General features: G+C 35.3%; 2 protein-coding genes across 3 annotated transcripts in view; one reads left to right on the top strand and one right to left on the bottom strand.

Moving 5' to 3' along the window:
• The window catches only part of LOC106618372 (dynein axonemal intermediate chain 4), a 95,752-nt gene that overhangs the window by 4,119 nt on the left and 75,524 nt on the right, over positions 1-16,109 (bottom strand). Inside the window, exon 5 of one of the 2 annotated variants that reach the window (XR_004977112.2) lies at positions 14,542-14,617. The exons of the other annotated variant lie outside the window; for it this stretch is intronic. The gene's annotated coding sequence lies outside the window, so the exon portion shown is untranslated. Of the gene's footprint in view, positions 1-14,541; positions 14,618-16,109 lie in introns of those variants that run through there. 2 annotated transcript variants of the gene reach the window in all.
• LOC106618367 (integrin beta-PS) overlaps positions 1-16,109 on the top strand; it is a 47,030-nt gene that overhangs the window by 12,658 nt on the left and 18,263 nt on the right. The window lies entirely within an intron of this gene.

Below are 16,109 nucleotides of genomic sequence, written 5' to 3'. Positions count from 1 at the left end.
GTAAAATATTGGTAGTGATTTTTCAGAAAGCAACAGCGGTCACTGAAGCGCGGCGGCAAGCAGACCAAAGCAATGGTTGTAAAATTGTGGCTTGAGATTGACACGGCTTGGGATGCTACTGATTTATTTTCAATTTTTCCATTTAAAATATTATCCCTGTTGCTATTGCTGCTTTCGATTCCTTCTTCATCTGCTTTGTGGAATTGCAAACACGCTTTGATGGAGTGATACTTCGGTTCCAATACATTTGCCCATATTTTCTTTTGTTCAATGGCGCTACAGTAAATTTTGTGGTTAGTTTTAGTTACTGGAATTATTGGAGAATACTATTTATTTTGATATAAACAACCTGTGGTTGAGTGGTTAAGTGGTTGAGTGGTTAAGATTACTAAATGACAAAAAAAGATTTTTTATGAAGTTCTTTATTTTGACTTTATTTGGCTAGTTGGGAAAGCTGCTACGTGCCGTATAATTTGTTCTGAGATTGTAGCGTTGGCTTGGACAATAAGCTGAACCAAATTTCGTGAAGATATCTTGTCAAATTGAAAAGTTTTCCCTACAAAAACGTGATTTTGATCGATCAGTTTGTATGGTAGCTATATCCTATAGGGGTCCGAAATCGGTGGTTCCGACAACATGCGAAATTCTTTAATTTTATCGGAATATGGTAGTGTTATCCATGGAATTTAATGTTTCGGTCTAGAGTTAGAGTTGAAAGGCCATTTTAGGACTTTTTAAGATCATTTTTCCATTATTTCGAAATTCGTTCAAAGCTATATTCCTAGGTGTTTTTGTACATTCTAAAGAATTTCCAAACCCTCTTGTTATCCTCAGAATTCTGAACTACCCGTTTATTGCTTGTAGTTAATATGTACCTTTGTACCATACTTGTAGTTAACTTTCCGGAGTTAGTTTTGTCGTAATGTATTGTAGTTCAACTATAAATCGCCTATTACCTACTGAATCTTTTTTGCCTCAAAGAAAGTGGAAACATTTTCGTTTCGCATTACTTGACACAGCAGTGGCATGAAAATTGCATCATTATTCAAACATTGTTACTTTATGCCTGTTGATAAAGAATAGTTGATTTGATCTTCAATTTTTCTAATGCAAGTTGAGCAGAGAAAGTTTTGAATTGGGTACGTATACAACAAAGACGGGAAGCAGTAGACAAAATAGTTACATATTCATCAATTTGTATTTGAGTGACTACAAAACTGATAACAACTAGTGCATCAAATAATATCGCTTACTGTGCCTGTGTCTGTGGAAACTTAAGTAATAGTAACTTGATAATTATGCAAAGAGATTTGCTGAAAAATCTTATATTTTCCAGGGTTTAATTTAGATAGACGTTATGTGCTCTAACTAAAATGTAGGTTAAAATTATCAGACAAGCATATTTATTGTGGTTTCTGCTATAGAAGATCGTGTTAATGTTAGATGAATTTTGCATCTCAACATCTGTTGTGCAGGCTACCGGAGCAGGGGATTTCTAGATACACGGTTCACTTTTGAAGGCTTTCTAATCTTGACGTATTGATGCATGTTGAAATTAACTCTTATTCAAGGTGGTAGATTTCCTCGCGATAGTTATAAGCACAAAGTGGGAGCTTAGTACAAACTAGCGTCCTTTGGTAACGACCTTAAAGTCTGTGGAGGATCCATTGGATCATTGTGAGATCCTCCGCTGTCGTGCTTACAATATGAGCCTACAGACTCATGTGAGAGTTGGTTATGCACTAAAGCATAGATTGTGAGCGTGAATGCTTATTGCGACCCGTTCGGTTGCCTACAGCGTAGCAAACACTGATTTCCCTATATCCGCGACCGGCACAACTAAGACAATTGCTTTTCTCTGAATATTATAATATACCATATTTTATTTATTAGTTCGGAAATTCATAACACTCAATTTCTTTTATTATAACGCACACTTCAGCTCTGCCTTATTCTTTGACACAACATGTCCTTCCACGTTACCCACCTAATAATTTCTTTAGATTCACAACGAAATACAAACATTTATTCTCATCTTCTTATATCCTTAACATTCGATTGCAATGCAGCAAGTGGTTGGATAAAAGTATAATCGAGTGTTTACAAACGACTTCATATGTAGTACTACTTGAATAACTGCAGCTCAAATAAATCCGTCACTTTCTAATACAAATGCATTTCTGTCAAGAGAAAGATGTTCATATCTCGTACACACATACAAAAATATTCAGGCAGTAAGTTGTCTAGAAGTGATTTGTTATGTTTACAAATTTATTTCCTACAACTTCCAGCTGATCCTACATACAAGTACATATGTATGTGTATCTAGATAGTATGTAACTGTAGTATTGTACGGTACTGTTATTCAACTTTAGTTTTTCTTTTTCTAAATCTCGGTTGCGCTTCAAAGGTAACTGTGATTGAATTGAAATTGAAATTGAATTTATTTGAAGTAACAAATGTATATATTTAACTTTCCTGACGTGCAATATATGCTCGCTTTTGATGGACAATTTATCGTATTGTCTCTGAGTCAATGCAGCAACTTTTTCGTATAATCGGCGATTTTCATTCGGAGTTGTCCAAAAGGGTAAATGTTTATTACTTACACATAAGTGGTAGTTTCTCAAATTGATTGATTTGAAAGTAGATGGACTGATTAAGCGCTTCTTTATGCAATGAGCTACTTTTCGATTCCAAATATAATATATCATTTAAGAAAAAGCCTACATTTTGTTAATTTTACAGGTAATTTTTGTTTTAATTTCTCTGACTTTTCTAATCATCGAAATGATTGTGTCTTTCGCATCTTTTTATGGTATTTACCTTATTTCGTCTCAAGTTTGCCCATCCCAATTTGTAATAATATATATATATAGTTCTTAAAGCTTCTCTAACCACCAAATTTTGCTTATATGCTAGTTATTTTCAAAATATCGGTGGTAGTTGTAATAATCTCGAGTGGCTAATTTTTCTAAAAGATAAATCCTTTAAGAGGCCTATTGTGAAATCACCGGGACTAAAATCCTCTCATTCTATTATGTCCTCTTTGAACCATCCTGTGCTCCTGATAAAGTTCATTAATACAAGAAATTGTATATGTGCAACCTCTGAGACACAAACAAGAAACCCTCGACCGATAGTTGCAATTCTTTTCCTATACAAAGCTTTGCATTCGCACAGAAGATGTTCTATAATTTCTTCTTCTTCTATATTTTAATAGCTCTTCGGTTCCAATAGTCATTGTGTGGTGTTCGCAGTCTGCTGCCATGTCTGCCAATTAGGCAGTGATCTGTTAGCACTCCTACTAGAGTTCTTATGTACAAAAAGGCTTTTTTTATTGTTAGCCTGGTGCCATTTATTAATTGCGGGATAACTTCTGGAATGTTTAGTTTCTTAGCGAACAATATTATCTCTGTTTTACTAGAGTTTAAGTTTAGTCCCAATTTATGGCGTTTAATATTGTTGACATTAGGTTAGCAAGGGGAATTTGGAAATGTACCTCTAAATTTCTAGAACCAACAACATTTTTTTCATTATTAAAATCCAGAGAAGTGAAGATAACACGCCTTTTAGAGGTGTACCTCTTTGGACAGATCTGCACATCGTTAAAATTCCCAGCGTTGACATTATAAACCTGTCCATGAACATTTGTTCAGTCAATTTCAAGAGAGGTTCAGATATATCCATATCTTTAAGCGCGCTCAATATGGCCTTAGGCTTTTGTTACTGAAAGTGCCTTCTATGTCAAGAAAGTTTACCAGGGCGTATTCTTTTAAATCCAGAGATTTTTTAATCTCTGCTACCACCGAGTTTAGTGCTATTTCTGTGGATTTTCCTTTAGAATACGAGTGTGGAGTTAATTTGTTTCATTGTGTATCTTTATTAAACTTTCCAAAGACTTGTTGATTTGAAATCCTTTGGACTTGTATAAGAGCTTTTACTCCCCTTTGGTATATACGAGGTCTGTTCAGAAAATAAAGTGAATTTTAATTTTTCTCAAAAAATGTTTATTTATGCATCAATTTCTATTTGAACTCCTTTAAAGTCGCACCCCTCAGCTATAATACACTTGTTCCAGCGTCTTTTTCAATCCCCGAAGCAGTTCTGATATGCGCTTTTTGACAAGCTCTTGAGTTCTCTCAGGGAGTTTATTTTGGCCTTGGTCCTCTGAATGCTTTCTTTAGGACGATTGGACCCATGACTCTTCACCAGTTAGGACGATGCTTTTGCGACTGTGTTCTTAGTCAATACTCAGCAATTTTGGAGCGAACTTCGTTGCCACACGCTTAATGTCCAAAATTTCCGAAAAAATTGTATGGTATGAGCCGACCGATATGCCGACATCTGCAGCAACTTCACCAATATTTATACGACGATTCCCCATAATAATTTTTTTCACTTTCTCAACAAGTGTCGCCATTCACATCTTCTTGACCTTCGTTGAAAAGCTTGTACCACATGAAAAATTAATTTTTGGCTCAGAATACACTCACAGTATGCCACTGTCAACAATTTAAGTGTTTTTGAGCACTTAATTCCAGCGCCACATAGTCGGCGAGTAGCGCCTTTTTAAGAATGGTTACTAACCAGACTTTTATGTAGCTCTGGGACTACTGTAATTGAGCCGGGAATATACCGTCTGAGTATTCCAACTTGCTCTTGATTTCAGATTCTTCTGATGCCAATTTCATCAAAACCGTTATAATTTTCTTTTCCGTGTTTCCTCTCATCGCACATTTCGATTGTTATATCGAGGTTGTTGTAGGTTTCAGTATTAATTTTATTTCTGAAGAGCTTGTAATACAAGAACGTTTTCAGGCTGATAATGGTATCTCTGTTAGTGGAACTCCAATATACTTGTACAAGTAGAGGCTGGACATTGAAGCCTTGATATTATCTGCCACATTAAAAATAATTTATAAGATCGCCTTTTTCGCAACAGGTGTACTCTTGAAGTTTTGATTGACGTAGTAAAAACGTGATCTGTATTTTAGTTTGTGCTCGACCAGGATTTGGACCCATTACTTTTAATATAGTAGTAATTCAGTCAATTGGAATCTCGTGGGCATTAGATGTCCTGAAATAAAGAAAAATTAACACTAACTGATTCAATGTAAATTTGGACTGCAGACAATATGAATATAGAAAACAACCTTTATTGCCGTGATTAGAGATACTTCATACCTGACATTTGAGAATATGCAGAGTTGGGAATGCAATACTCCGGCTTGCTCGAGAATGTGTACTTACTTAACAATTAATGTCTATTTGACAATAGGAATCCTCAAGTGACTTCCACCTTAGGCATTCTAGAAAATATCTTTATTGCTGGTCTGATATTTTTGCAATTTTTACCAGTTTCAATAGATTATCACAATAGTTAAAGATTAATGAATCACAAACGCTTGCACCCTTAAGCGTGATGAAAGAATGCTATATGTTAATTATTCCAAAAATTGTGGTATTGTTTTAATATTGACCATTCAAGAAATCATTAAACAAACGTAATTGAAGAGGCCTTGCATTGTTTTTATTTATGCATTTTCTGACTTATAACCTTGCAGAATGGAAATATTGTACTATTGAGCTGAAAATGTAGACAAGATTCTTAAAATATTTTAAAATAGTGCTTTCTCTTTTTCTGAGTGTTATACTAGCTGTAATTTTTCTGCTCGATATCTTTGTTAAAATATTATATCTAAAAGCAACAACAAAATTATCGAGTTGAATTCGTACGAGAGAGTATGCAAATATCTCATTAAAGTGGTATAACCGCTATCTTCAGTGCTAATGTTGGTTTGAACAATAAATATAGTTTTTTCGATTCGCTTCTCTACAATGAAAGACAGCTACTATTAGATCGACTACGAAGTTTAGTAATCGACAGATTAAATTTTTAATTGCTTAAAGTAGTTACATATAACTTGACACTTCGTATTTATATTATCAAGTTCGACTAATGAAATTTTGAAATACTAGATACTAGATGTGTACCATATATTGATTGTAGGAAAATTTATTTCCCACCCGGTTGGACTCGCAGCACTTATAATATACCATTACCAGCTCATACTCAAATTTGAATTCTTAATTCGCTGGAAGTTTTTAGAAATTTGAGAGTAGACGAAGTTAAAAGGAAATATAAAAGATATAGCTTAATATCTCTTATAAATGGGGACGGATGGGGGCTAGGTTTTGGCGTTAATATAATAATATGAATGATAAATTTGAGTTCCACTAAAAGTAATATTATTATACCCTGAACAGTATCTTCCATCACCTAGGGAGAAACGTTGAAGATGGAGTCTGTCTGTATATATGGGAACTAATCTATCAGTTTTCATAATATCGATCTGAAGTTTTGCATACGCTCTGCTCTCTCTAGGGTGCTGTACGTTTGTTGGAATCGCCGAATCAGGTCTCTATAGCAGCCATACAAACTTATCGATCATAATACAGTTTTTTTCAAGTGGCGAGAAAAAACTAGCAAAAATTAAGAAAATACTTTTTCTGGATTTCAGCCTATTACGTTTTAAGATTTAGTTAAGGGAGTTTTCTAGTCTAGCGGCATGTATTTTAGGTAATTTTTGAAGTGTGGTACCAAAAGGCAATTCAGATTTCCAATCCATTTTTCTATTAGTTATTTATTAACATTACAGGAAAAAAATTAAAAATAAAAAAGTTAAAAATTTCAAAAATTAGCAGCTGAGTCTGGAGCAGTGGGGGGTCGCAAAAAATTGGCAAGTGATCATACCCACGATTTCAACCCTCCTAGCTATCTGAAACTAATAAAGAAAAAAAACAATTATTAATCTAGAATAATGTCGCAACGTCTGAAACTACGGAAAAGTTTTAAAGGAATTCGAATTTTTTCACGAAATAGCGAGTACCAAAAAAAAAAGATGAATTTTTGTATCACTTTTTTAAAAAATACTTAGTAAACTGAAATTTTGGGATATGGCTAATTTCAGACATACGCAACGCTCTGGTAATTACTCTCTAAAATTTCAGGTAAATCGTTCCAGTAGAACTTAAGAAATCGTGGGTATCGTTCGGAAAAACTCGATTATTTGTATTTCTAGACTAAAATACCACCTGAAACATACAGTTGCTGTAAGATATGCACCTGTGAAGAGTATCTATCTGTCTATTTAAATGAATTATATTCAATCTTAAACAGTTTTGTTGTATATATATTGTACAAATATAATACTTCTAAGCTCAACATTTTCTACAGGGTTCTCACAAATCGGTACATATTTGTTTGAAAAGTAAATTCGAGTTATACATTCCCATCCTAAATATAGTTAGCGACACTTTGTAACATTTCGAATATGTTGCATGCAACATTTCCTGTATCCGCAACATTTTGCCAAAATTTTCGCACAAACATATGCACATAAATAAATAACGGTTTGACCGAGGAAATGAGTTTGGCAATTGTTCGCATAATTACAGTAAAACCACTAGCGCACATTAGAGTTAATGTTCTATCTATGTTCGCATGAATATACTTACATATGTACGTACATATATTTACAAACGCAATTACATATTTTAATTTGTATTGTAAAGGCTTATACAAATACATATATACCATACAAGTTAATGCAGAATATGCATTCTAATACCATACGCATATGTATGAGTGTGTGTGTGTGATGGCAATTTGTATTATACAAGGTGCTGAGTTGCATAATGCTGCCGTCATTTTGTATCCATGTGCATGTGTTTGTGTACGAGTGTTCAATTTAATGCCAACTTCTATAATTTGATGTGCTTTAATCGCATAACTTTACATAGATTACATAATTAAATGAGCTTTATGACGATTGGCAATTGATTGTAAGACACTAATGACACCGTTACATACATATATGTATATGAATGTATATATACCAACCGACAATGGTATCATTAAACTAAGATGTTTTGATATCAGTGTCATAAAAGCAAAAGAGATTAATAAGGCATCAAATGACAAATCATTATTATTACTTTCAAAATTACGCCTAATCCAATTTTCGATGAAATTAAATGACTTCAATGGACTGGGGGTTCACAGGTTCACAAAATCGGAGTTTTCAGTTTCGAAAGTCACAGAGAGTCAAATTCGGTGACTGAGCGATGACTCTCAAAAACTCTGTTGGCCAAATTTATTGAGCTCTCCTTAATTTTTGACCGACTTGGTTGTGGTTATTTCGGTTTCGGCTAATTTTTGGAGTGCTATTCGCAGTATTATTGGACAATTTCAATGTCATATTACGTTTCGTCATTATACATACTGATGCGTTTGATGAATGTAGGGTCAGCTACGTTGTCTAGCATCTTTTCTTTTTCGACCTTTATAGCTGTGGCCCGAGTATAGTATCAAATACATAAAAGTGAATCTATTTTGCAAAGAAATTATTCAGTCTGATATGGTAGTATTCTCATGTAGAACTGATGAAAGAAGTGAACCTAAGTCACATCTGTCATTAAATAACTAAAAAAGTTAAAACAAGCAAAACAGTAAGTTGGCCAGGTAATCACACTCTAATTTTCGCAAATCAAGGTAAATGATTATATGTAGACATTCGTCATTAAATCAGAGACCATGTGGTCAATAAATTATATGCCAGATTCATTGGATGATTTCTTAGTCCAGTATAACGCCAGTTATGTTCTGGTTAAGTAGACCCGAATGTAGTTGAAACACTTCTTGGTCGTTCTGGTCCGACTTCACATATCTCTTTGTAATGCCGTTACTCATTTACTTCAATATTTATATCCACCAATCTACATACACTAGTTTTTTTTACCCTAGTGAATAAAAGTATGAGGTTTCAATAATAGCCCGGCTTTTTAAAGCTATACCGAGTACCATATATCATGGAGTACAGGAAATGAAAACATTACCTATTGAAATTTCAAAAGAAAGGTTTTTTAAAATTAGATATGTTTTGGTTAATGTAGGACAATCTCTAGCACCTTTGATAATGGCCCATTCTCATGCCGAAGGAAGTATCAGGCTCATCGTCTATAACTTTATACGTAAAAGTAGCTTTTCCGCTTATTTGATGAAGCCAGGTGGGTTTAGAGAAGAATGGGGAAAAATGATAAAATTCGACTGTTTGCTCCTTTCAACCAACGAAAATCAGAGGAAAATTTCATCGCAATGTATGTAATGCCACTCTTTCTTTCCTCATCGTATAAGGAATAGAAAAAAGTTGCCAAACGAACCTTGGGCTTAATAAGTCTACTCAGCGCCAAACATTTCGGATATACTACTTTACGTTTTCTTTCCATATGTGAAAAAAATTGAAGTGACTTTAAAAAAATCCCGAAATCCACAAGAAGCCCAAACTACCTTTATCCTACTTAAAGCACTGCTACTGGATACACTTCACTTGACTGCCCTTGCAAATAGGCTTAATGGCAGGTTATGATTTTACGACGCACCGTCAACTCTACACCAACGCGGCAAACTCAAACAATTGACGATTACGTATGCCAGACACGCTGTCTAAGCTGGAAATCCTTTGATAAGCTGCTATATGGCGCTGCACACACGTCACCCCCCCGTGAACGCTAGTGTCCCCCAAAACGACGATAAAAGCGCTCAACCAGCGGTGGCAGGTGAAGGAGTGCAGTGAGTGGCAACACCCATTCAGTTGGGTGCAATCAAATTGTCAACTAAAAATGACAATGTGGCATGAAATCACGTACGCAAACCGTTTCCGCCACGCACTCAAAGCGGCCACGAGACCAAGGGACGTGGGCAGAGTGGTAAAAGACTTCAGATTGGTAGTCAACGCGCGCATGTAGGCGAATTTTAAGGCACAACAACAAAACTACACCTTCAATGACACAGTTGATGACTGGTCTATTGTTGTTATTGCTATTGACTGGCATGCTGACTAGTAGTTTGATGGTTATGCAGACGTTCGTTCGTTAGTTATGATGATAGTGATGATTATGATATGGAGGTGGTGCCATTGCCGATAACAGTGTATTAAGACACAAATACACACACATACACTTACATACAGACGTAGATGTATACCATACAAGAAAACTTGACCGAAGCTAAAGACCCTTCACAGGTGCATTTCTTGTAGATTAAAATTGATTTTGTTCGTTCAGTTTGTAGGGAAGCTATGCGCTATAGGAGCCCGGTCTGAACAATATATCTGCAGATAATAGCGTTGTCTTTCGAGAAGATATCTTTTAATATAAAAAAATTTTCCATATAAGGATTAAATTCCGATCATGCAGTTTGTATGACAGCTATATGCTATAGTGGTCCGATATTGGCGGTTCCGACAAATGAGCAGACTCTTGGTATCAGTATCTCAAAAACTGAGGAACTAGTTCGCGTATATACGAGTACAGTTAGATAGAAATGCCTATCGGTGGATTCAGCTCGACACGCTGATAATTTATATACTATATATTCTTTATAGGGTCTCCAACGTTTCTTCTGGGTGTTAAAAACTTCATGAAAAAATGAATATGACTATACAGGATCAGGGTATAAATATTATTAGGAAAAAGCTGGAGACACATTGATATCAGAGCTTACACTACCTGCGCTATGCTCCAGCGCTCATGCTTCTATGACACGCTTTTCTAGACACTAATCCACCCATACACACACACCTATGTACATATACATACACGCGTGTGTGTCAGTATGGAAATCAAAGAAGGTTAACGAAGTGTTGTCAGCGACAGTTTGTGAATTGAAATGAAATTGAAAATTAGCATAGATAAAGCGATAAGGGATTATTATTCGTAGCAAAAATGCGCCCAAAAGTGCGCTATAAAAGTAGAGTTTAGGTACCATGAGCACTGATATATGCAAGTTAAGGCTATGTGGCTTGAATGTCGCGCTATAGAAATAAAATTTCTATAGGCGAAGTTTACCATGAAGGGATTTAAGCATAAAACCGTTAACTTTTACCGACCTCCGTTACCACCGCATACTCCAATAGATTTCAAATAATTAAGTGGCCTTCAAACTTTCAATCGTTCGCTTGCACTAATTCTGTATTATCATACTCCCTCTCATTCCTGCTCGCTCTGGTTCTCTCTTCTACTCGGCGAAGCACTTGCGCTAAACAACTCGGCGTTCTTTATCCTGTCACTGCGAGTGTGTCAATGCAACGACATGCTTGACATGCAAATTGCCAATTTCAACTAATTTCGCTAAAAGAAATTTCACACAAAAAGTTGGGAAAAAAAGTGAAATGAATGAATGGGGAACGCTATTTTTTATTCGCTCTCGCTTGATGCGCCGTTATATGCAGTTTACATACATACTTTTCAACGAAATCACAGTGAAATTTGCAATCAATTACGAGCTGTCAGTGACAGCGGAATTAAAACGATAATGGGAATGTAGAACGAGTGGTGTTAGGGTTGTGATTTTTCCTTATTACTACCGTTTTTGTTTAATCGCTTTAAGCGCCTTTGTAAATTATTTTATGTAATTATGTGATTGAGCCGTAAACATGTTTTAACTGGATTAGGTGTGTAATTCCTAATTCTTTTCATATGCGTAAGGCTTTTAAAATTTTCTGAGCATTAATTCGGTTAGACTATTATCTCAGGAGTTTCGCAGCCATTAATTTGGGCTTTAGTTGCTTTGTGGTTCTACAACCAATGGGTTTCAATAGCATATAACCAGAAGATCGAAAAAGTATCTTTTCTTTTACTAATCCAGTTTTCCGTCGGCTCTTCGGGGTTTTACCTTTTAAGGAGTGGTATTGCATTCCCAGCTTTTCCATACGAGATATAACCATATGTGCTTTTGGAATAGTCGTGATGGAGCTCCAGTCCACTGTCTTCAGGACGGTCTCTCCCACACTATTTGAAGTTCAACACCACTTCAATTATCCATAGCAGCAAGGGTCGTCCTTACATTTTAGAATTTCGACTCCAGCCCGCACAATTAAGAGTTAGCATAGGCTTGCGCGGGTTTTCATCCACTTTTGCCAAGAGCGCATCTAGCAGCTTCACTTCCACTGCTTTCTACTGTTCCTGAGTAATCTACCCAAGGGTTGCTCCGATCAATGAGCGCCAAAATTAAGTGCCTCTTGACTATCTCGCTGGTCGTTGTTACCATCCTGGCCGTCAAGGGTTTCTATCGATCAAGCTTAAACGTGCAGCTAAATCTTTCTTGGACTTTGACCGCCGCTTTGTAAAAAGCATTCGCCTTCAACTCCTCGTTGCTGAATTTTTCAATAATCTTTAACATCGAACCAACACCCGTGGTATCCCGCGGAGAGCGTAACAAAGCTTCCTTTTCGATCGCGGAGACACTGCCAACGCTTTCGAAGTTCGAATCGTCAGTCATCGTTAAAACTATGAATATTCAGCTTTATGGGTTTCTCATTTATCATCCGAAATATCATGTTCAAATTCAACTACACTATATCAAAGAGTAACTTTCTGTATCATTGAAGCTTGACTGATCTCTTGTATACTTAAGCCAGTTAATAATCGCAGAGAAAGCTCTACTTATTGGATGAATTATATCAGATAACAAAATCCTCATATCTTCTCATATAGAATTAGGGGAAAGGACTGAGTTCTTGTTATTCGGCACATGGGCGCCAGATACGGACCTGAACTGATTTTACGTATAATAATATACTTGTATGGTATGTTGAGATGTCTTCAATGATGCGTGAGCTATCTAAATATATTTAAAGTTAAGCCTATAAGAAATGGTTTTTTATTAACAGCTTTTAGTTAAGTAAGATAATTTAATTAGAGTATGAACCAAAAATATATTTAGAAAATTTTAGTTTATAGCTTCCAACTTTGTAGTATATAAAAGATTTTCATTAAAAAAAAATTTTGTTATTTCCTTGTCCCACTGAATATTCTATATTCTATTTGAGTAAAAGTTTATTTTAAATTATGACTGTTAAGCTAATATTTTTTCATATCAAGAGAAGACGTATCTCGCGAACAAATACTCAAAATTTAATATTAACAAAATTAAAACGACACAACTCAAATAAGTTCCATTTAAGCTGTGATTCTGTTCTATGTAATATGCCTTGTGTTCTCATGCCATCATGCAAATCAACGAGCGACGTTATGTCATAAATACTTGCTACAAGAGCCATTAATAGTTTTGTTGATCTGCTATTACCTACTTATCGATATGACCATTAGCGGGCGGTTGATGTCAAGCAATAAAAATGTCTTCGATTATATACTGTTACTAACCTTCTGCTGTTTTGATAAGACGAGCTATCTTTTTTTCATTCTGTTATGTTCCGTTAAAGAAATTTTGCTTTTTACAGCAATATTTCTTATATTTAAATTTTAAGGCAAATTTCCGTTATTGATTGCCTAAAAATTGCTTGCAACATTAGCTAAATCATGAAAATGTAAGTATATGACGCTATGCTAGTCACAAGTTCTTACTGGGTTTAATGCAACATACCACAATGTGCCGCAACACTGTAGATATGTAGCATACAAGGGTTTATTTAAGACGAGATTTAAGAGAGATTCCTTTCAATGCTCATTTCGCCCCCTTGATAGTATTATTTCGTCAAGTGTTGCTCACTTATCCTTGAAGTGTTTCTAAAGGATATGTTGAAGTGTAACTTGATATTTAAAGTGACTTTCAAATCGAAATGTTTGCTTGCATTCAAACTGAGTTTTGCACTTTATTATTTATGGAAGTAGTATATCAAATTATTTTCAAGTTATTGTGGAATTGTTGGTGGTTTCTATGTATGTACGTACATAAGAATGCCATAGTTACAAGTATAAGTATATGTTTGCGTTGTAAGAATATTTGATTAAATGGTAGATTTAATAAAAATCCTGCTATAAAATGTTGGATCACAATCCTCTTGATCTCTAGAAGGATAATAGCAGAATGGAACGACGCTCAATTGACCAAGTAAGTCTGTAGAGGCACTCCGCAAGGTAGAGTGCTATCCCCGCTCCTATGGACATTAATGGTGAATAAACGGCTAAGGAATTTAGACGGCAACCCCTAAGATAATGGTATATGCGAACGGCATTGTCATCTTAATAATGGAAAAACGGATCTGCTTGCGTTCATAAGAAAATACAAAATCCCTCCATTAAGGCATCGTTCGATAATTAGGACACAACTCTCTCTCTCTCTCAAGGACCACACCAAGTAGCTTGGGGTAGTCCTGGACAGCAAAATGCTGTGGAAGCACAAAGTGGAAGAAGCAGTAATTAAGGCTAGCAATCCCCATATGCCCATAGACAGATTGTCAGCACAACCTGGGGGCTTTCTACCTCTCTCATGTACTGGTGCTACATAGCTATTTTAGGAGCAATTCTGCTCTACGGTACGGTAGTATGAAATCACCTACCGCAAGACAACGGAAAGAGTTCAGAGACTCGCTGCGCTGTACACAAAGGTAGCTTTAAGAACCACTCCAACGGCGGCTTTAAAAAAAAAACTATTTGATATTTTTACCATCCATTTTATTCATATGTGTATTTATATTTGAATAGTACACAAAATTAATTTAAAAAACAAAATTTCATTGAGTTATGCGTCCTTGAAGTTGAGGGCAAAAAAGGCCGTGGCCTCGTCGCCATGATTTCTATCTATTGTGATCATCTGAAAAATGAAACAATAATGAATTCTTGTTTAGTAAGAATGTCACTATCACAAGAGGCTACAAAATGAAAAAAAAATTAAATTTTTTTTAATGAAATGCGGCTACTCAAAAATTAAGCTCGACTTTTTTCACTGATTTTTTAAATGTGTCTAATTTTTAAAAAATATTACAAATTTCAATTTTTAATTTTCTGTTGCTTTATATGATAAAGAGATATTTAAAGAATATACATGTCATATTTCAAGTAAAGCGGCTGTTTAGAACATGAGATATTGTGACAACTGCATCGAAAAAAGTAGTTTCGGGAAAACGGCGTTTAATTTTTTACCTTAACGTCGCCTATTGTTGCAGTCGTCTTAGCGGACGGGTCCGGTCCGTTGCCACGACACTTAAACGGCTGTAAAGTAATTCGAAATTTGAAAAATCCTTTTAGGTAGTTATTTTTCAATATCCAAACGATCGAATTATAAAAAACAAAAAAATTTATTTCTAGACTAGAATACCCCCATCAGCAGTAAATTAGGCTGTTTCATACCAACTATATTTCAATTTGTTCAGTTTATACAATAAATTTTTTCGACACATTTTCATATACATAAACAATACTTTTCTTTGAAAATTAACTCTTAGTAATTATAATAACGAGCAACAACATTTTTTATCCTCAAAATAATTTAATACTTTAAATTCTTTTCACTTAAAACGTCTCGCACACATGCTTACAAATATAAGTATACATATGTAAGTGTCGAAAACGTTCCAAAAAGAAGATCAACTAACGCTGAGGGGGAAATATTGCTTGTAGCACGTCAAACGCCATAAAAAGGCAATAAAACAAGACTGTCTTTTTCACAATTCTGCTGATATACAACAAATTACTCACTTGGGATTCGACACATTTACACCCTGTGCTTAAGATATACTGTGGAACCCACTGCTTTAAAAAGACATATGTATCTGCCACATCCAAGTAACTGTATCGCAATGTTTGTGGCAGAAGTTTTGCCGAAACTTGAAGCAAGAAATACAATGGTTTTTGTGTTTAACTTGCCACACACCAAATCCAATGCGACAAATTGCCAACTATTTTCAACACTTTGTCCGAAAGCGAGTGTTTGACATACCATATATATATACATACATATATAGGTATATATATATATATATATATATATAGAGAGAGAGAGATATACACCAGCACATATATGTATATGTGTGTGCGTAAGTATTGTGCTTGCAACACATGCCAATGCAATACATGCGTAAAAGTGCTCGTTTGCTGGAGACATGAACTTTGGCGACATCATAAAACTGCTGCCATTCGCACTCTTGTCCGTCCGTCCGTCTGTCTGTCTGTCTGTCTGTCCTCGTTTTTCGAATGCTGAAGCAAGCAATTCACGAACAACAACAACAATCTACAGTTTTATGTAGCTGATTTTATGAGCAGCTTATCTGCTTTGGTGCACTTGCCTGTGGTCATTGCCACATTTG

This window comes from Bactrocera oleae, chromosome 5 (assembly GCF_042242935.1).
Source record: "Bactrocera oleae isolate idBacOlea1 chromosome 5, idBacOlea1, whole genome shotgun sequence".
Taxonomy (NCBI): domain Eukaryota; kingdom Metazoa; phylum Arthropoda; class Insecta; order Diptera; family Tephritidae; genus Bactrocera; species Bactrocera oleae.
This window is presented reverse-complemented; position numbering and strand designations above follow the sequence as displayed.